The sequence below is a fragment of the Psammomys obesus genome, unplaced genomic scaffold (genome assembly GCF_907164565.1).
Source record: "Psammomys obesus unplaced genomic scaffold, mPsaObe1.curated_primary_1811, whole genome shotgun sequence".
Taxonomy (NCBI): domain Eukaryota; kingdom Metazoa; phylum Chordata; class Mammalia; order Rodentia; family Muridae; genus Psammomys; species Psammomys obesus.
Genome location: NW_026592732.1, coordinates 3,822,795 through 3,841,509, shown reverse-complemented (window position 1 = coordinate 3,841,509; position 18,715 = coordinate 3,822,795).

Genomic DNA, 18,715 nt, shown 5'->3' with positions numbered 1-18,715 from the left:
TCTACACATCATCTTATATACATCAATCAAAGATAATGACTTGAATCATGTGCTTTTCATTTCAGGAATACAAACATATATAGATTTCATCAGTTCTTGATTGTTGTTACATTGCTGTTTTGTCAACTTCAATGTATAGTAATGTTTTTTGTTTTTGTTTTTGTTTTTTTTCTTGCAAGGAAAAACGTCCTTTTACCCTACTAGTAAAGCAAGAATACGGAGGAGGCAGTATGTGCTGATAGCATCTTCATGGCTCCAGGCAAGCATCGCAGGTTGTACCTCCTGCAATGGAAAGTTACTGAATCATTGCACATCAGGGCAGGGTTCCCACTCCTGCAGATTAACCTCCCACAACCTTGCAAATACATTTTAGCATTTGGCTGTTGAAACATTTGCAGTACCATGACAAGACATCACTCTCTAGAAGACTGCATCCTTGAGATAGCTTCTGTTTCCCCAGTTAATATACTTTGTTCAGTATGAATTATCTTTTATTGTTCCTTCTGATATTCTGCAAAAAGAAATCACCTATACACAGGAAAACTGAGAACCTAGAGCCATTATGTTTAAACAAATGGCAGCTGAATATTCTGGATTATACTATGTTTATATATTTGGCAGTGAATTTTGAGCAATTTGAATATTAATCATAGTATAAAATGAACATACAAACTACCAGCTCTAAACCATTTCATAATAGATCTGACATTGGATTTATTAATGATCTTTGAATATTGAATTGTGGATATAAAGTCAAATAAGTAATTGATATAAAGGATATTTATATTCATACAGAGAATAAGAGCATCAATGAGAAGTAAGAGCAACAGGGTACTTTACCTAAATTAAAGAAAAAACCTCAATGAACAAATATTTTACTTAAAATTAGTCATTTAAGTCATTTTATAAATGTTCGAATGATTATTTTGCGATGATTAAATCATGTACAGCCTTATTTCACAGTAGTATTTATGTACATTTAAATCATTATGTACTTGAGCTCAAAGTTCAGGTGTTTACCTAGCAAATACGAGAACCTGAGCTCAGTTGTCAGGATCCATGTGAAAAGCCTTTCATGGCAGCCTTGGAGATGATGAGATGCTGAATTTCTAGAACTTATTGCCAGCCAGTCTATCCTACTTATCTAATTCCTGGCCATGAGGAACCGTGTATCAGAAAAGCGAGATATGAGGAAGGATACTTGAAGCTATTCTCTGGTTTCGGCACACATTTACACATCTCCGCATGCACACTAAGACATATGTATGCACCTGTATACACATAAACGCAACAGAATGTACATGCATGTGTACCTGTACACATACACACAGAGTCCTCATGGCTTGCTCAGCCTGCTTTTTTATATAATTTTTTTTATTTATTACTACTTATTCACTCTGAATCCCAGCTGTAGCCCCACTCTTGTCCCCTCCCTATCCTGCCCTCCCTCTCTCTTCTCCTCCCATGCCCCTTCCCCAGTCCACGGATAGAAGACCTCCTCCCCTTCCATCTGACCCTAGCCTATCAGGTCTCATCAGGACTGGCTGCATTGTCTTCCTCTGTGGCCTGGCAAGGCTGCTCCCCACTCAGGGGGAGGTGATCAAAAAGCTAACCATTAAGTTCATGTTAGAGACAGTCCCTGTTCCCCTTAGTAAGGTACTCACTTGATTACTGAGCTGCCATGGGCTCCATATGTGCACGGGTTCTAGGCTATCTCCATGAATAGTTCTTGGTTGGAGTATCAGTCTCAGAAAAGACCCCTGGGCCCAGAATTTTTGGTTCTGTTGTTCTTCTTGTGGAGCTCTGGACCTTTCTAGGTCTTTCTATCTCCACATTCTTTCATAAGATTTCCTGGACCTAAAGAAGTAAACCAAGAAGGAGGACCCTGGGTAAGATGATCAGTCCTCACTCAGAAAGGCAAATGGGATAGACATTGGAAGAGGGAGAAAACAAGGAACAAGACAGGGGCCTCTGAAAGACTCTACCAGCAGGGTATTAAAGTGGATGCTGAGACTAATAGCCAAACTTTGGGCAGAGTGCAGCCTGCTTTCTTATAGAATCCAGACCATCAACCCAGAGGTGGTACCATGCACAAAAGGCTGGGCCCACCCCCATCAATTACTAATTAAGAAAATGCACTGTGGACTGACCCATGGCTCAATTTTATGAAGCCATTTTTTCAATCAAGGTTTCCCTCTTTGGATGACTATGATTTGTATCAAGCTGACATAAATCTAGCCAGTACACATGCAATACTAAAATATGATTTCCTCAATAGTCTTTCTATTAGTATTATCTAAAAAAATAATACAACTATATCAACATTTCCGATCATAATGAACTACTAATTTCATGAATCCATTACGACTCAAAGCTTAATTATTTCCCACTATTCTTCCATATCAACACATCCTCGCAGGTTTGGTGGGACATGCAGATATTGAAACTGCTCTCATATTTTTTGTCTGGGCCCACTCAATAGAAGACACACGTGTTGTCAAATGACTATTATTTGAAAAATTACATAAGAGATGCATCAGAGTACAAACTATCTAAAATTGTGTCATTAGCTTTAGAATGGAGAATTATATAAGCATTCATAGGCACAGTTTCACAGACTTTTAAAAGCCTCTTGAACATGGGGCACAGTGTGTTAGCCAAGTGATGGGTTATTTAGCTTGTCTCCTTGGAGTCTTTCTATCTTTTTCATGTCCATTTTTTTTCTTCAGTTTTCATGATAACTGCTCTGGCCATTTCCTTTAATGAGCGCTTCAGGAGAGTGTGTGCCTGTGTTTATGTATTATGTACTTTAAGGTGTATGTTCAGGTGACAAAAAAGTTGTATGTAAGAATAAGACATGAAACCCTGGAAGCCTTTTATAAAAAATGCAAAAAAAAAAAAAAAAGAGGGGGCTTGCATTAGAAAAGGTTCTTGATTGCAAATTCAAACTGCTTCTCCATATCATAAGCATAAAGACAGTTTATATGTATGTGAAATAAGGACTCTCACAAATAATGAGTGACAGATTTGGAAACAGCTAGAAAACAGGACTGGTATAGAGCTCAATCTCAATCTCTCTGTGCCTTTCTGTCTGTCTCTGCCTCTGCCTCTCTCTCTCTCTTTCCATAACTCTCCCATCTCCCTACCCTTTCCTTTCCCTCTCTCCCATCTACTATTCTTTGTGAGAGCTTCATTTTCACTCTGGCTGAGACAGATTTTAGCAACTCCAGCCAATTATTTGCCTTTTACTACCCCAGATATATTTAGTTCTGCATAGCCTACATTCGCTGTTCATGCTTCCGTTTGGCTCTATATTATATCCACAAATCCTTTACACTTTTCTTAAAAATGACCAACTACTGTTTAGAAATTGATCCAGAACTTGCCTCCTTCAAGGAGTCTTCACTGATCACTTGAGACATATATTGTTAATGAAGCTCTCATGGCACTATCTATCTCAGGCTTTGCTCATGTTTGTTACATTACAGTCATTAGACTAGTTTTTACTTTATATATCAGCATGGAATACTGAGATCTAGTACACAATTGATTGTTGGGCCCAGCGGTAAAAACCTGTGATCCTAGCTACACAGTAACCTGCAGGACGATGAACATAATTTCAGGCCTTGCTACTCTAGATATGAATTCAAAGTTAGATAATATAACTCGGGAATAAAACTTGTACCACACAAAACAAATATGTTGGGTTTGTAATTAAGTTATTCGGTGGTTGACAGTGTGTTCAAAGTCATAGGTTCAGTCCCCTGAACTGGAAAAAATAAACAGTAGATGACAAATCGATACACCACTCAAGAGTCTCAAGTCTCATGTTCATGAAAAAGATCTCTTCTCTTTGAAAGTAATAGTTCAAAATATTCAGTATTATTAGTTAGCAGATAAATGCAATTTAAAAACTTTTTCCAGGTTTCTATGTCACTCTAGTCAGGAGGATAATATTTAACAATATATATAACAGCAAATGTTGAAGAGGCTGCGGAGCAGCGTGTTACACATTCTGGAAACCTGTATGGAAGTTCCTCTCAAAGCTAAAGCTTGATCTACCGTACGATCTTCCTTACTCACCCAAAGGTCTCTACGCCAGCATTTCACAGAGCTACTTTCACATTGCTTGAGATGGCAGCACTATTTATAATAGCTGCATATGGGGAACTGCGAGTGACTTTTTTCTGGGGAGATACAAGCAAATGTCCGTTCACACCAGCTATGGCACAAACGACAGACCAGATAATGCATCTGTTCCACTGCAGTGAACTAATGAGCTTATTCACATATAATAAGAACACGAATGACAACATCAGGTGCCATACTGACAAGTCCACACAGAAGATGTGATTCCTCATGAAGGATACATCCTTGTAGCTCCTGATCCGCGGTCGACTCCCCTCTGAATCTGTGTGCTTATTTTTGTAGTCAATTTGTCTTAATTAATCATAAAAGGAAAATATTGTTCTCTCCAGATCTTACTGTTTCCCACTTCTTTCCTAAGATTCCCTGCACTCTGCCCAAAGGTTACCCATAAGTCTCAGCATCTACATTGATAGTCTGCAGGATAGGGACAGGAACTCCACAAGGAGAGCAACAGAACCAAAAAATCTGAGCACAGGGGTCTTTCCTGAGACTGATACTCCAACCAAGGACTATGCATGGAGATAACCTAAGACCGCTGCACAGATGTAGTCCATGGCAGTTCAGTATCCAGTGGGTTCCATTGTAATAGGAACAGGGACTGTCTCTGACATTAACTGATTGGACTGTTCTTTAATTACCTCTCCCTGAGGGGGAAGCAGCATTACCAGGCCACAGAAGAAGACACTGCAGCCACTCGTGATGAGACCTAATTGACTAGGATCAGAAGGAAGGAAAAGAAGACCTCCCCTATCAGTGGACTTGGGGAGGGGCATGCATGCAGAGGGTGGAGGAAGGTAGGGATTGGGACTGGAGGAGGGAGGGAACCACAGGGGGGATACAAAGTGAATAAAGTGTAATTAATAAAGAATTAAAAAAATAATCGGTTCAATCAGCTTTGACATTCAGAGCAATATTTAACATTTGAAAAGAAAAACATGTATGCTATTTCTAATCTTCAAAATGATTAGGAAAATAACTATTATAAGAAGTAAGTAGATGACAAATAAAGCAAGTTAAATTCAACATAATGTAAAATAATGTTGTAGTTTGTTGCTTTCAAAGAGAAATTTAGTATATCAACAATCAAAATTTAGCAAAGTATTTTCTGAGTAGTGAATATATACATATTTCAGTACTCACATTAAATTTTAGGGCTGTACAACAAATCAGGGCACATGGGGCTGCAATGTCACAGTAAGGGGAATTGCCAGGCTAGAGATGAAGAAGATGCTGGCAATCCTGATGGGACTTGATAGGCTGGGGGTAGATGGTAGGGGAGGAGGTCTGAGAAATAGGGGAAGAAGATGGGGGAAAGAAGGAGGAAGGGTGGGACCAGGAGGAGATGAGGGAGAGGCTATTATTGGGATACAAAATGAATAATCATAAAAAATAAATTTAAGTTAAAAATTATGGCTGCAAATAGATGTAAGGTTTACCTTTTCGGCATAATTTACATATCCCTTTAAGAACATAATGAATGAATTTCAAATCGATGCTACTTACTTCTTCTCAATGTTTGGTTCAATCTAAGGTATTGTCAGAGCATTGATATTGACTGGAAACTTGCTACTAGGTTCTCAAAGAACTAAATACCAGTAATAAGTAACTTTGTAAGGTGCATTTGTTTGTTAGGGTTGTTATAACAGATATCACCTACAAGTTGGGTATAATAAACAAGTGCATTATTCACAGTTCTGAAGACTAATTCTAAATCCATTTCAATTCTAAATTTGACAACTGTAACTTTTATGAAGACTATTCTTGGCTTGCAGATTACAGAATTGTTTTATAAGGTCCCACAGTTGAGAAAATTTTAAAGAGATTTTATAAAAATTTGAGAATTTTTAAAATATTTTATATTGTGATATTATTAATGTGTCATTGTGGAATGAGCAAAAAAAAAAAAAAAGATTTTGGCTTAACAGTGCTATATGTGAGTGTCAAGTTAACAAGGGCCATCTGTCCTGGATAGTTTTCTGTCAACTTGACACAAGCTAGGGTTATCTAAAAGGAGGGAATTTCAATTGAGAAAATGTCTCCATAAGGTCTGGCTGTAGGATATTTCCTTCACTAGTGATTCATTGGGGAAGGCCACGATTGGTGATAGTGTCATTCTTGGACGAGAGGTCCTGGGTTTTATAGAAAAGCACGTTGAGAAAGTCCTGGGGACCACACCACTAAGTAGCACCCCTCCATGATCTCTACATTAGCTTCTGCCTCCAGGTTCCAGCCCTGTTTGAGCTCCTGTCCTAACTTCCTTCAATGATGGACTACACTATAGTAACGTGAGCCAAATAAACTTCTCAACTTGTTTTTGTTCATGGTGTTTTTTTTTTCCTCACCAACAGAAACCATAACTCAGACAATGTCTAAACAAAACTTCAGAAAGAAATTGACCAAATTTGCTAAGCCGAATGCAGCTAGATAAGAGGAAAGAATAAAAAGGGACATTGTGGGAGAGTATATAACTGGTGATATATATATTCAACCAAAATACATGGTAATAATTAAGATATAGGGATAAATTACTTTGGCTAGAGTAGAAAGTCATTGAAGGCATTCAGCTACAAAATAATATTAAGAAGATTAAACTGGCAACAGAGTGTTGGATAGATTACAGTGGTAGATCCCTGAGACCAATTAATGCAATAAATTCAGATAAGTTATATGAGCTGGATGATGACATTGGAAGCAGTGTTAATTGTGCAGAGGTTATTGAAAAGGAAGTGATGAGATCCACTGATTTTGGAAAAATGACTTTTTCAGAACTCTTAGAATATTCTAGATTAACAGAAGCAGAGATAGTCACTTAACTAGTTAGTTTTGAAATAAGACACCGATAAAGCAGGGGGGTTGAAGTTAAAATTTAGACATATGAAAGTACATTAGGTTATCTGCTTGAAAATATCCAATATGAAGCTAGAAAAGAGAACTGAAAACTTAGAAGAAACCCAAAGTCAAGGCAGGAGCTTAAAAGTTGAGTAAATAAGTAATCATGGAACCAGTAGAGAATGAGTGAGCTATGGTCTAAAAAGTGGAACCAGAAAAGGATCTTGAAAGTAGCATAAAGATGAGGTATATAAATTTGGGGGCATGTTAATGAGCAGTGAAATGAATGAAGCCAAGCATTTCAAATGGACATTAATATCATGTTGAAATTATTAAGGCAATGATGGCAAAATATTAATTTTAAGTCTTGAAATCACTGTAGAAAACAGGAAGGGTCTTGCTAACAACTGAGACAAAAATCAAGACTGTATAAAAATAAGTTCCAATGATTAAGATTTTCTACTGGTCAGATGTGAATTAGAGATATTCAATTACTTTTGCTCTACCAGTATTGTTAACAGTAGGACTATGATAACACATTCTTCTAAGTGATTAATTAGAACAGTAGATGTGTCTGTCTTGATATCAAGTGTGGTATTGTTTTGGTGGGAAGACACTCATTACATTCCTCTAAAGAAGGAAATATAATTCTGTACATAATTTTCTAATCATAAAAATTCTAAGTTTAAAATACCTGGCAGCCACCAAACCCAATAATTATTTTAACTTGGTATGCAAGCACACTTCATGCACATTCACAGCATGTATATAAACAGAAAAATAACTCGCTTCTTCATGCTCTGATAAAAGTCAGTAATTTGGTGATATTCATGAATAATCACAGGTAATCATAGAATCTTTGTGAGTAACATGGATCAAAAATGAGAATAACCACGTGTGGGTCTCTGCAAACACCAGGTTTAGCAGAAAAATGATCCATGCAAGGCAGAAGAAAGTCTGATTCAATACAACTCAGTGGTCAGTGTTGGAGTCTGGACCCTAGGCAGTTTATCGTAGTTACATCAAGTATAGTAAATTTAGTAAAAATTTCCCGGTGTAACACAATCCCCTGGGCACAGGGAGGCCTGATTATATTGAAAACTCTTCTCAAAGTACATGTCACTTCTTCCAAGAAGATGGGTCCTTTTTTTTTAAAGTTTATTTATCCACTTTACATATCAAATGCAATCACTGCCCATCTCTCCTCCTAATTCCCACCCTCTTTTCCCCCTTCTTTACCTCCTCTTTTCTGAAAAGGAGAGTCATCCCTTCCCGCTCCCCAGAACATTGAGGCACATCAAGACTGAGCACATCCTTTTCCACTGAGGCCAGGCAAGGCAGCTCTACTAGATGGAAGTGATCCAGTAGCAGGCAAGTGGTTTCACATGTCAGAAACAGCCCTGTTCCCCTTGCTAGGGACCCACAAGAAGACCAAGCTGCCTATCACTTATGTATGTGTAGGGTTAAGTCCAGACCATGCATGCTCTGTAGCGAGTGTTTCAGTCTCTGTTAGCCCCCGTGGGCCAGGGTTAGTTGTCTGCTGGTCTTCTTGGGGAGTTCTTGTCCCCTACAGGTGGGGTGCTTCTATCTTCCCCCTCACACTTCCCCAATACTCCCTGAGCTCTGCTCCATGTTTATCTGCTGCCAGAGTCCCAGCAAGAGGAACAATGAACAGCCCTAGAACTCAGGGAATGTAGTCCGCCAGTGAGCGGAGCACTGATGGGTGTGTTTTGGCATGGCATGCCTCCAAGAAGTGTACTGAGGACTTCGTGCTGTTATGGAGCAGAGGGCTGCTTGTTATAATTGCAGGCCTCATAATTGTGTGAAATTGTGTGAAAACTCTAAAGGTGGCTTCCAGCCCCTAACTGGGCAGCATATCTGGCACTTACAATTAACAATGCTTGATCTCTTTCAGGCATGGTTGCTGGAGCAGATTAATTAATTATTTAACCACCACCCTTGAAAAGAATCTACAGTTAATTTTGTAGAATTCTCAACAGAGGAATATCGAATGGCAGAGAAACACTTAAAGAAATGCTCAACATCCTTAGTCATCAGGGAAATGAAAATCAAAACAACTCTGATATTCCATCTTACACTGATGAGAATGGCTAATTTCAAAAATTCAAGTTAGAACACATGCTGGAGAGAATGAGGAAAAAAGAGAAACCTTATCCACTGCTGGTGGGAGCACAAACATGTACAAACATTTGGAAATCAATCTGGCACTTTCTCAGGAAATTGGGAATAGTTCTACCTAAAGATCCATCTATACCACTCTTGGGCATATATCCTAAAGATGCTCTACCATTCAACAAGGACATTTGCTTAACTGTGCTAATAGCAGCTTTATTTGTTATAGCTAGAATCTGGAAACAACCCAGATATCCCTCAGCAGAGAAACTGATACAGAAATTGTGTTATATTTACACAATGGAATACTACTCAGTTATTAAAATGAAGGAAATTATGAAATTTGCAGGCAAATGGATGGAACTAGAAAAGATCATCTTGAGTGAGGTAACCCAGAACCAGAAAGACACACATGGTATATACTCATTTGTAAGTGGATATTAGCCGTATAATATAGGATAACCATATTGAAATCTACAGAACTAAAGAAGCAAAACAACAGGGAGGATCCTAGGGAGGATGCTTAAAACTCATTCAGAATGGCAAACAGGATAGACACCAGAAGCGGTGAAAGAGAGAGAACAGGATGGTACTCTACTCTAGAGGTTCCTCTGGAGGCTCCACCCAACATGAGATCGAAGCAGATGCAGAGACTCGCAGCCAAACTTTCTGCAGAGTACAGGAAGTCTTATGGAAGAAGAGGGTAGGGGATAGAAGGACCCAGAGGGGACCGGAGCCCCACAAGGAGATCAACAAAGGTAAAATATCTGAGCCAGGTAGTCCTGCAGAGACTGATGCACCAACCAAGGACCATGCACGGAGAGGACCTAAAGACACTGCTGAGATGTAACTGATTCACAGCTCATTTTCCATGTGGGTTCCTGAGTAAGGGGAGCAGGAGCTACCTCTGTCATGAACTGGATTGTCTGCTCTTTGATCACTCCTTCCCTGGAGATGCAGCCTTGCCAGGCCACAGAGGAAGAGGATCCAGGCAGTACTGATGAGATTTGATAAGCTAGGGGTAGATGGCATGGGAGAAGGACTCCCCCTTTCAGTGGACTAGAAGAACAGGATAGGGAGAAAGCAGGAGGGAGGGTGGTACTGGAGGAGGTTGAGGGATGAGGCTACAATTGGGATATACAATGAATAAATTGAAAAAAACATTAAAAAGAAAAGAATCTACAGATATATATTGTTAGCAATGACCACTACCCTTAGAAAGAATTTGGAAATATAGATTGTTTAGCAAGGTTAGGTAAAATTGTGTTTACTAGTGGCTCTGATGTAGAAAATCTTAGGGAAAAACAGGTTGTTTAGCAAGATTTAGTAAAGATGTTTTTGCAAGGGGTTCAGATGTAGAAAATCTTAGAGAAGAATTTAAAGTTTAGAAATGTACACCCTTAAGAGTAAAGTCAGGGACTTTTTAAGGTTGGTGAACAGAAACAATAGCCCAGGGTAGCACTGGCTGACATGACACCCTCTCTAGCTAGGTCAGTGACTGAGACAATTAATTTCCTTGTACGTGTTTTTGCACTCAGCTTCCTGATATGATTTAATAAAAATTTTTAATGAGTAGATGTGCACCTTAAAGATTCAAAGTAGAGATGGCTGACTGTTGTTTATATAAAAGCTTAGATTTGTGAGCCTTTTAAGGCTTTCATAAGATTATTTTTTAAGATAATTGATTCTCTTTGTAACTGCAAACTGCAGCCTGCCAGTAAACAAAAGTTGGCTGAGAAATTACCTTGCTTGCACACCTTGTTAATATTTAAACAGGTTGCTTAGTTACAAATGCATATGGGTTCTTAGAAATAATTTGTTTGTCATATTTGTTTTCGACCCATAATAGGTAAAACATTTGATCATGTGAAGGTATTGGAAAACCTGTTTTGATCATGTGAAGGTATTGGAAAACCTGTTTTCCTTTTTTAAAATTATTTATTTTTTATTACAATTTATTGAATTTGTATCCCAGCTGTAGACCCCTCTTTTGTCTCCTCCCAATCTCTCCTTCCTTCCCTCTTCTCCTTCCATGCCCCTTCCCTAGTCCACTGATGGGGGAGGTTCTCCTCCCCTTCTATTTGACCCTAGTCTATCAGGTATCATCAGGACAGGGTGGATTGTCTTCCTCTGTGGCCTGGCAAGGCTGCACCCCCCCCCAGGGGGAGGGGATCAGAGAGCCTGCCACTGAGTTCATGCCAGAGACAGTCCTTGCTCCCCTTACTAGGGTACCCATTTGGAGACTGAGTATATAAGCTACATCTGAACAGGGGTTTTAGGTCCTCTCCATGCTCCTTGGTTGGGGTTTCAGTCTCTGCAGAGACCCCGAGGGCCCAGGGTTTTTTTTTTTTTTTGTCGTTTTGTTTTGTTTTTTGTTTTTTGTCTCCATTTGTTTCCTTGTGGAGCTCCTGTCTCCTCCATGTCTTTCTATATCTGCTTTCTTCTATAAAATTCCATGCACTCTGGGCAAAGTTTGGCTATGAGTCTTGGGCTGTTTCGCTATCTCAATAAAGTCTTTCAGAGGCCTTCTTTGGTAGGCTCCTGTCCTGTTCCCTGTCTTTTCCTGCTTCTGATGTCTGTCACATTTGTCCTTCTGAATGTGTTTCAACATCTTCCCTCAGGTCTTCCTTGTTGTTTAGTTTCTTTAAGAGTATATATTTTATTATGTTTATCCTATATTATATGTCTAATATCCATTTATAAGTGAGTATATACTGTGTGTGTTTTTCTGCTTCAGGTTTAGTTCACTCAAGATGATCTTTTCTAGTTCCCACCATTTGCCTGCAAATTTCATGATTTCCTTGTTTTTAATAGCTGAGTAGTATTCCATCATGTAAATGTACCACAAATTCTGTGTCCATTTCTCCATTGAGGGACATCTGGGTTGTTTCCAGGTTCTGACTATTATGAATACAGCAGCTTCTAACATAGTTGAGCAAATGTCTTTGTAGTATAGTGTAGCATATTTCAGATATGCCTAGGAGTGTTACAGCTGGATCTTGAGGTAGCATAATTCCTAATTTTATGTGAAAGTACCAGATTGATTTCCAAAGTGGTTGTACAAGTTTACATTGCCACCAGTAATGGAAGAGGGTTCCTCTTTATCCACATGTGTTGTCACTTGAGTTTTTGATCTTAGTCATTCTGATGGGTGTAAGATGAAATATCAAGGTCATTTTGATATGTCTCCCTGATGACTAAAGACATGGAACATTTCTTTAAGTGTTTCTCTGCCATTCGGTATTCCTGTATTGAGAATTCTCTGTTTAGCTTTGTACCTCATAATTTAACTGGATTACATGGTTTGTTGATGTTTAACTTTTTTCTTTGTATATTCTGGATATTAGCCCTCTGTCAGATATAGGGTTGGTGAAGATCCTTTTCCAATCTGTAGGGTGTCTTTTTGTTCTAAGGACAGTGTCCTTTGCTTTACAAAAGCTTTTTAGTTTCATGAGGTCCCATTTATTGATAGTTGCTCTTAGAGCCTGTGCTGTTGCTGTTCTGTTTAGGAAGTTGTCTCCTGTGCTAATAAGCTCAAGGATTTTCCCCAAATTTTCCTCTAACAGGTTTAGTGTGTCTGGTTTTAGGTTGAAGTCTTTGACCCACTTGGACTTTAGTTTTTTGCAGGATGATAAATATGAATCTATTTGCATTTTTCTACATGTAGACATGCAGTTAGACCAGCACTATTTGTTGAAGATGCTGTCTTTTTTCCATTGAATGGTTTTGGCTACTTTGTCAAAAATCAAGCATCTGTGGGTAAATGGGTTTATTTATGGGTCTTCTATTTGATTCCATTGATCCTCCAGACTGTTTTTCTGCCAGTACCATGCAGTTTTTATTACTGTTGCTCTATAATACAGCTTGAGATCAGGGAGAATGGGAGATCTTTCTATCTTCTCATATCGTCTTTCTTTCTGCAGAGACTTGAAGATTTTTTCATACAGGTCATTCACTTATTTGGTTATAGTCACACCAAGATACTTTGTTATTTGTGGATATTGTGAAGGGTGTTATTTCCTTAATTTCTTTTGCATCCATTTTGTCTTTTGTATACAGGAGGGCTATTCATTTTTGGGGGGTGGGGTTAATTTTGTATCCAGCCAATTTGCTGAAAGTGCTTATTAACTGAGGGAGTACTCTGGTAGAATTTTTGGGGTCACTTATGTATATTATGATATCGTCTGCAAATAGTGATACTTTGACTTCTTCCTTTCTAAACTGTATCACCTTGATCTCCTTTAATTGTCTTATTGCTCTATCAAGGTCTTCAAAAACTATGTTGCAGAGACATAGAGAGAGTGGACAGCCTTGCCTTGTCCCTGGTTTCAGTGGGATTGATTTAAGTTTCTATCTGTTTAGTTTGATGTTGTCTGTAAGCTTGTTGTATATTGCCTTTATTATGTTTAAGTATGTGCCTTGTATCCCCGATCTCTCCAAACTTTAAACATGAAAGGGTATTGGATTTTGTCAAATACTTTTTGGCATCTAAGGAGGTGATCATGTGGGTTTTTTTCCTTCTGTTTCTTTATGTGGTGGATTACATTAATGAATTTCCATATACTGAAGCACCCCTGTATGCCTAGGATGAAGCCTACTTTGTCATGGTAGATGACATCTTTTATGTGTTCTTGGGTTCGGTTTGCGAGTATTTTGTTTAGTATTTTTCTTTATCAATGTTCATAAAAGGAATAGGTCTGAAGTCTCATTTATTTTGTTGGGTCTTTGTGTGGTTTAGGTATCAAGGTGACTGTGGCTTCATAGAATGAGTTTGGTAGTGTTCCTTCTTTTTCTAGTTTGTGGAATAGTTTGAAGAGTATTGGTGTTAGCTCTTCTTTGAAGGTGTGGTAGAATTTTGCACTGAAACCATCAGGTCCTAGGCTTTTTTTTAGTGGGAGGAGGCAGGAGACTTTTGATGCCTGCTTATATTTCCTTGGAGGATATGGGACTGTTTAATATATTTATCTGAACTTTTTTTTAGCTTTGGTAAATGGAATCTCTCAAAGAAATTGTCCATTTCATTTAGATTTTCAATTTTTGTGGTGTATAGGCTTTTGAAGTAAGACCTAATGATTCTTTGAATTTTCTCAGTGTCTCATTATATTCACCTTTTTTTTCTGATTTTGCTGATTTGGATAGTTTCTCTGCCTTTCAGTTAGTTTGGCTAAGGGTTTGTATATCTTGTTGATTTTCTCAAAGAACCTGCTCTTGGTTTCATTGATTCTTTGAAGTGTTTTATTTGTTTCTTATTTACTGATTTCAGCTCTAAGTTTGATTATTTCCAACTGTCTACTCCTCTTGAGTGTGTCTGCTTCTCTTTTTTCTAAGGCTTTCACGTGTGCCATTAAGTTGTTTGGATGAGATGTCTCAAACTTCTTTCTGAAGGCACTTAGTGCTATGAATTTTCCTCTTAGCATTGTTTTCATTGTGTCACATAAGCTTAGGTAAGTTGTGCCTTCATTTTCATTGAAATTCAGGAAGTCTATACTTTCTTATTTTATATCTTCCCTGATCCAGCTGTTGTTGACTAAAGAGTTGTTTAGTTTCCACCCATGTGTAGGCTTTTTCTTATTTTTGTTGTTGTTGAGGTCTAGTTTTAGGCCATGGTGGTCTGATAGGATACAAGGGATTATTTTAATCTTTTTTGTATCTGTTGAGGCTTGCTTTGTGTCCGACTTTATAGTCAATTTGGGGGAAGGTTCTGTGGAGTGCTCAGAAGAAGGTATAGTCTTCTTAGTGTTGGTGAAAAGTTCTGTAGACATCTCTTAGGTCCATTTGATTTAGGACCTCTGAAAGTATCATTTTTCCCTATCTAGCTTCTCTTTAGATGATCTGTCCCTTGGTGAGAGTGGAATGTTGAAGTCTCCCACTATTAAGGTGTTGAGATCAATGTGTGGTTTGAGCTTTAATAATGTTTTATTTACAAATTCAGGTGCTCTTGTATTTGGGGCATACATGTTCAGGATTGTGTTGTCCTCATGGTGGATTTTTCCTTTGATAAGAATGAGAGGTCCCTCCTCATCTTTTTTTGATTAATTTTGGCTGAAAGTCTATTTTATTAGATATTAGGATAACTACCCAGCTTGTTTTCTGGGTCCATTTGCTTGAAAACCTTTTTACCAGCCCTTTACTCTGAGGTAGTATTTATCTTTGTTGCAGAGTTGTTTCTTGGATGCAGCAGAATGTTGGATCCTGTTTCCACAACCATTCTGTTAGTCTGTGTCTTTTTATTGGAGAGTTTAGTCCGTTGATGTTGATAGATAATAGTGACCAATGAACATTAGTTCTTTTTATTGTGGAGTTGGTGATGATAGTGTGTTTGTGTGCTTGTTTTCTTTTGATATTTTGTTGTGAAGTTACCTATATCCTATATTTTCCTGGATGTCATTGATTTCATTAGATTGGAGTTTTCCTTCTAGTATCTTCTGTAGGGCTGGGTTGCTGTGTAAATATTGTTTAAGTTTAGTTTTGTCATGTAATATTTTCTTTTTTCCATCTATGTTGATTGAAATTTCTGCTGGGTATAGTAGTATGGGTTGGAATCTGTGGTCTCTTAGGTTCTGCATGACATCTGCCCTGGCCCTTCTGGCTTTCATAATTTCTGTTGAGAAGTCTGGCATGATTCTTATAGATCTATGTTTGTATGTTACTTGGCCTTTTTCCCTTGTTGCTTTTAATATTTTTTTTTCTTTTTTCTGTAGGTTTAGGTTTTTGACCATTATGTGATGTGAGGATTTTCTTTTTTGGTCTAGTCTATTTGGTGTTCTGTAAGCGTCTTGTATGTTTACAGACATCTCTTTCTTTAAGTCATGAAATTTTTCTTTTATGATTTTATTGAAAACATTTTCTGGAATGTTTCCAGACATTCCAGACCGTGGAACCTGGAATCTTCTTTTTCGTCTATTTGTATTATTCTTAGATTTTATCTTTTTATGGTATCCTTCATTTCTTGAATGTTTTATGCTTGTAATTTTCCAATTTTATTTTATTTTTTGAGAGATGTATCAGTTTCCTAAATTGTGTCTTCAGGCCTGAGATCCTTTCTTCCAACTGTTGTATTCTCTTGGTAATGCTTACCTTTGTGGTTACTGATGTTTTCTCTGAGTTCTCTAGCTTCATGGTTTTCTCTGTTTGTGTTTTCTTTATTGATTCTAATTCTGCTTTCATGTTGTGCACCATTTCCTTCATCTGTTTGAATGTGGATTCCTGTCTTTCCATGATGGCCTCTTTTTTTTTTTTTTTTCTTTTGTTCATTCTCTCTACATGTTCTCCTATTTGTTTGGCTGTGTTTGCCTATATTTCTTTGAGAGCTTTGTTTATTTCCTCTTTATGTGCATCCAATAATTGGATAAGCATAAATTTGAGATCATTTTCCTGTGTTTCTGCTGAATTAAAATATCCATTGATTTTTGGGGTTGCTGGGGAAGCCGATTTTTGTTGAATATGTTCATAATCAGACCTCTAGCCATCTGCTTATCCATAACCTTTGCTGTTTGTTCCTGGAGCATATTCCACAGACTGAGTCCCTCTGTTTCTGGAATTTGGAGTATTCTTCTGGAAGATGAGAGAAGCCCCAGGTTTGAGAGTGGGTATTGGTGTTTCAGATACAGCTAAGGGAGGAAGGGCACAGGCTGGTGTGAGCAAGTGCAGAAGTATGTGTGGAAGTGTGCCTTCCTGGAAGGGCAGAGTGTGAGGGAGGAGCAAAAGAGGAGCAGGTTGTGGTGCAGGCGAGGTGTGTGGGTGCAGGAGCCCTGAGTGGCTTAGTGGCCCACAGGGCTGTGTAGGGGTATTGTGCTCCTAGTGCTCAGATCTACCTGAACTGCACCATCTTCACTTCAGGAATTGTTTGGCTGGACTCCAGTGGGAGACCCATAAAACAGGGCCTTCAGTGTTGAGAATATTGTCCCAGGGATCCCTATGTTGCCCACTTTGGGGTGGGGGAGAGATCTGATATCTGGCTGCTAGTGTTGAGGGGCCTGGATCTGGAGCGCTTTATGCGCTCTCTCGCAGAAGTACTCACTTGCATGCCTGTGTGGACAGGGCAGAATGCCAGCACACCCTCACTTTTAGGCAGGTGTGCACAGTGCAGATAGCCCACGAACTCACTAGCAGGCATATGCAGTAAGCTCAGAGGGCCCGCAGTTTTCAACTCTCAGATTTGGGTCCCCTTTTGGCCATTAGAGTAAGGATGCCCCATAGCTGGGATGATGCACTCCCTGCTGCTGCTGCTGCAGCCTCCACACCTGCAGCCAGAACCAGGGAAGGTACAGCCGAGAGTGCAGGGGGTAGATAATTCATCACCTTCAGGCCCAGGAGACATCCATGGAGGGTCTGGATCCAATCTGTCCCAGCTCACAAGTTCTCCCCGCTAGCCCAGGAAGCCTCGAAGTCAAAGTTCTGGCTTCAGCTGCCCATCCACTCACCAGTTTTGGAGTTTCAAATCCTCTGCCCTTCAGAGAAGGTGCACACTGGTTGCTGCCATCTTAGAGTCAACGTGTGTTTCTTAGTTAGACTCATTGTAATCATTCACTTAAAGAAAAATAAGATGTAAACACACTGTAATTTTTACAGTGTTTGAAAGATTTTGTTTGGGTATATAAACTGTGGAAGAAAGTACTAAAAAAAAAAAAAAAAAAAAAAACAACAACAACAACAACAAAAACCAGCTTGTTAAAACCTTCCTGCTGGAGTCTGTCTTACTTCATGATCAAGTGTAAGTGTACGTGTATGTTATTTTTCCCACCTTTTTTTTTTTTTTCTTTTTTGGGTGCTTTGGCAAAGCCAACACTAGAGCCAGCAGCCTTAGCAGATGCTTACCTGGTAAATGTATGACCAGATCAGGAAGCTATCAGCACTGGCCAATGCCAGTAGTTTAATTCTGGCCCCTCAGTTTGCCACTATCAGTAGAAGTTATGGTCGGGAAGCATCAGTTCTGTCCTGAAAAATTAGGTTCAGAAAAAGTCTGCCAGGTCACCAGCCAGGCAGCAGCCAGGGAATAATTTACCCTGTTGGTGTTGAAGCAGGACTTCTACAGGCTTTCATTCTCAAAATCTGTTTCCAACAGCTTCTGGGTGAAGCCTCTCAGAAAACAGATGTGCTGGGCTATCAAATGGCAGAGAAACACTTAAAGAAGTGTTAAACACATTGTCTTCTTCTGTGGCCTGGTAAGGCTGCTCCCCCCTCAGGGTGAGGTGATCAAAGAGCAGGCCAATCAGAAGGAAGGAGAGGAGGACCTCCCCTATCAGTGGAGGTGGGGAGGAGCATGCATGAAGAAAGGGGAGGTAGGGTGGGATCTGGAGGGGGGGGAGGGAGGGGCTTATGGGGGGATACAAAATGAATAAAGTGTAATTAATAATAATAATAATAATAATAAAAGAAAAAATAAATAAAAAAAATAAAAAATAAAAAGAAGTGTTAAACGTCCTTAGTAATCCAGAGAATGCAAATCAAAATGACCCTGAGATTCCACCTCACACCCATCAGAATGGCTAAGATAAAAAACTCAAGGCATGACACATGCTAGAGAGGAGGTGGAGGAAGGGGAACCCTCCTTCATTGCTGGTGGAAATGCAACAGTGTACAACCACTTTGGAAATCAATTTGG